Source organism: Zingiber officinale, chromosome 10B, assembly GCF_018446385.1.
Source record: "Zingiber officinale cultivar Zhangliang chromosome 10B, Zo_v1.1, whole genome shotgun sequence".
NCBI classification, from domain to species: Eukaryota; Viridiplantae; Streptophyta; class Magnoliopsida; order Zingiberales; family Zingiberaceae; genus Zingiber; species Zingiber officinale.
Genome location: NC_056005.1, coordinates 47910959 through 47915100, shown reverse-complemented (window position 1 = coordinate 47915100; position 4142 = coordinate 47910959).

Genomic DNA, 4142 nt, shown 5'->3' with positions numbered 1-4142 from the left:
TAGTTTGTATTCAACATTCAAACTTTGTTTTGGGAACAAAATTGATGGCGCCTTCATGCTAAATAAGATTAATTTGTTTAACATAATATGCCTGCAGGGTGCCATTATACTGCACATAATAAAATACCTAAGAGACCAGGGCATATTAATTTTTGTGATAAATTAATCTTGTTTTAATAAAAAAAAATATTGAAATATCTAGTATTGTAGTAAAAAATTTATAATATGCATGGTATGGTACGTAGAGGGAAACTATTAATATATGTGTCTATCTCTAAATTTTTCTCTAAGATTTTGTTCTATCATTACTCAATTAAATATTATAAAAAACGTGGTTATGTAATACAAAATTATATATAAATGCAAAAGTGGACTCACTATACCAATGTTCTCATTACTTGACATTCTCGATCGGTTGAAACTCTTTAATTAGTTTATTTTTTTAAACGACTTGAATATGTTCAAAATTTTCCATTTATTTCTTCTTCCTTCCCTGGTTCTCCTAGCTGACCAGTAATCGGTCATGGCATCCTTTTCTTTAGATCGATATCCTTCTGTCATCCGTCACTTTTTCCTTTTACCTGTTTTTATTTTTTCTTTCCCATCTTGTACTTTGCCCGCACGATGTATAAAAACTCTAGCTGTTCCTTCATTTTTCTCTCTTTTTTCCTTCCATTGAGGATACAGTATTTCTTAATTACCCAAAATCCTTGATTCTCTGAGTCCCTAACCATTTATGACCTTCATAACTTTTTCTAGCTTAAGTTCCATTAATCCTTGATGCAGTGAGGTTTCTCCATCTTTTAAAAGAGATTTTAGTGGGATTTGCGAGAAGTGACTCAACTAACCCGTTAATAATTTGTAAACAAGAAACATGTTAAATAGATCTTATTAGCATTGAACTTTGATATGTGTTTTTATTTTTGTTGCGCTAAGTTTTGTCTTATCCATTCAATTGCAAGAGTTATAACAATTTTATTTTCAAATTAATAACTATTCATTATTTCTCTATTCATATTTTTTTTTGTTATGATCTAGATATTCAAATTTTACAATCTGGGGCAGCATCACAAGAAATTCGAGCACTGCAGACATTTGAGAATACGCTGTGTGAGAATTGAACCTCACTACATAGGTTACCCATTTTTCAATTACCATCGTACTGTGTCCCAGGGCATTCTTTCTCTATTCTAAAAAAATTTAATATCTAAATACCTAGTAAATGCAATTAACACTAACTTATTTTAGGTGCTAAAATATGTTTCCAATAGCTCTAAGATGGTCAACCTTTGGAAAGTAAATTTAAAAATTGTTTATTGTTGACTTGGTTTCGAGTTACATGCTTATTTCACAAAAAGAAATTAAATTTCAAATAAAAATATTTTTTGTGAAAATATATTATGTAAACATTCATTGTCCAAAACTTATATATATATATATATATATATATATATATATATATATATATATATATATATATATATATATATATATATAAAATCCATGCTTCAATAATTAAAAATCATACTTCAATCCAGATTGAACCTGCGATTTTGACCGATTTTGAGTAGTTTTGATCGGTTTTAAGTGGTTTTGATCGGTTTTAAACATCTTTGACCGGTTTTGATCGTTTTTTTTTATTTCTTATTTTTTCGACTTTAATGGTTGACCGGACCGGATCAAGAGCCGGTTCGCGGTTCAACCAGTCGGACCGTTGGTCCGGTTCAATTTTCTCAACACGGGATAAAAGAGGAAGGTTGTATTAAGTTATTAGCCAACATTAAAACCTGGAGCAATATTATGTATGAAGCCATCAAAATATTACACTAATACTAGATTGTTCTTAGAAAGGAATACGTTGTACAGTCCAATTGTTTAAGAATTTAAGCGTAGTGTTAAATTTATAAAAATTCTTACATCCTAGGCTGATAAGAGCATGCATTACAAGAATATTGATTGTTTTAAATTTCGAACAAAATATATAGAAACACTCACTACAAAGCAATGTAGGTAGAGAAGGCAAAGATGATAGGAAAAAATTAATATTTTGTGTTTACAAAAGACAAAATGAATAGAAGAGAAGGAAAAAATGATAGAGAACTCATATTTTAAGTTATGATACATAAGAAAAAATAAAACGAGAAATAGAGTAGATAGATTGTTAAAGGTTAAAGTAGTAGGATTAATTAAGATGGTAGCTTGGATTATTACTTTTAAAATAGTGGTAGTAAAAAAAACTATTAATGTAATTAACATATATACACATAAATTAAAATTAGACGAAGACACCAAATAAAATTTTTGGAAGGACCTAGATGAGGTAGTATAAAAAATGACAAAAAAGATGATTTTAATAAGAGGAGATCTAAATGAGCATTTAAGAGTAAGAAACGAGGGATATGATATGGTGCATGGGCTATAGTTTTGGAATAAGAAATAAAGAAGGAAAAATCGTGATAGTATATAAATTTATAATAGCTCATATGTTTTTAAGAAGAGAAAAAAGTACCTAATTATTTTCAAAAATGAGAATAATAAGTTGCAAATTGACTTTCTCATTGTTAGGCAGAGGAATAGAAAATTTTATAAAAATTACAAGGTCATCCCTAGAAAATCTTAACCATCCAATAAAAGTTAGTGGTATTAGATACATGCCTCAAGCATGACTCCTAGAATCAATTGGTGAAAGTTAAAAGATAGAAAACAAAGTAGCTATAAGGAGAGGGCAGAAGCACATCTATTAGGAGACATACATAATGACTAAAATATTATTGGTATAATCAACCTCTGTTTATGGTTGACCAAGCTCGAGTCGGCTCAAGTTAATTAAGTTTTTGGTATTTGATCAATATATTTGAGGTTGAGTGATTCATCAAATAGGTCAATATTGATCAAATACTTGTAAGTTGATCAATGTGCTTGACGATTGAGCACGATGTCATGTAAAGTGAGAGATCATTGGAGGAGATTATTGAAACAATCAACCTTAGATCAGGTTGGCCAATATTGATTTATGTTTCGATGGTTGAGCAAGATGTCCAAGTGGGTTACGGTTGACTGGACACTTAGCATTTGAAAGTCAAGTGGGTCATGATTAACTGGACATTTGGCGATTAGAATTCCAATAAGGAGTTGGCATGGGCAAAGACCAAGTGGATTATGAAAGATCGGATACTTGGTGTGTGGATCAAGGTTGACCTGACACTATGATGAAGTTCTGACAGATTAAGGTTGACCAGATGCTAGGCATGAGATGAGACATCTTGGAAGGTCAAGGGTGACCGGATGATAGCCAATGGTGAAGTCCCTATAGGTCAGGGTTGGCTGGATGCTAGGTAATGGTGAAGTCCCTATAGGTCAATATTGATCGGATGCAAGGTATGGTGAAGTCTCGACATGTTAAGGTTGTTCAGATGCTAGGTAATGGAAGTCCCGACAAGTCAAAGTTGATCGGATGCTAGGAAAAAGAAGTAATGATGGATTGAATTCAACAGGTACTAGGTAAATTAAAAATTCAACTTTGATAAGATTGAAACAAGGTACTAGTCGACTGCCATGGAATAACAATCAATTGATGAAATCCTAAATAATGATTTCGGGGTTTGAGGGGATTTAAGGGGTTTATGATATATTAGACAATTGCTAGGTATGGGTAATAAAGTGATAATACTGTTGACTCAAATATAATATTTAGAACTCAACCGATTAACTTGATTGATCATCAATAGTCGATTGATGGACACTAGCAGTCAACTAATTATATTTTTGGAGCGAATAGAGAGTTTTTGAATTGATTCAATGACACAACTATTGCATCAATAGTCGATTGTTAGGATATAATAGTCAATTGTTGTGGTCAATGTTGAGCTAGAGAGCCATTCTACAAGTGCAACGTTATAATTTTGGAAGAATAATCAACTGATGGTTATAAGTAATCAACCATTGGATGATTTTCAACCATGACTTGAAGCCTATAATCGTAGATTCTCTGGAGGATTTCAGATGTTGATTCTTGAAGCTTTTCGAGGAGAGTGTTGCTGCATTTCTAGAACTTCAAAAGGTAATCTAAAATTGTTAGGATCGATGTGAGCTAGAGGGGGGAGGTGGTGATTAACTCCTTTCGCATTGCTAGATTGCGCAAT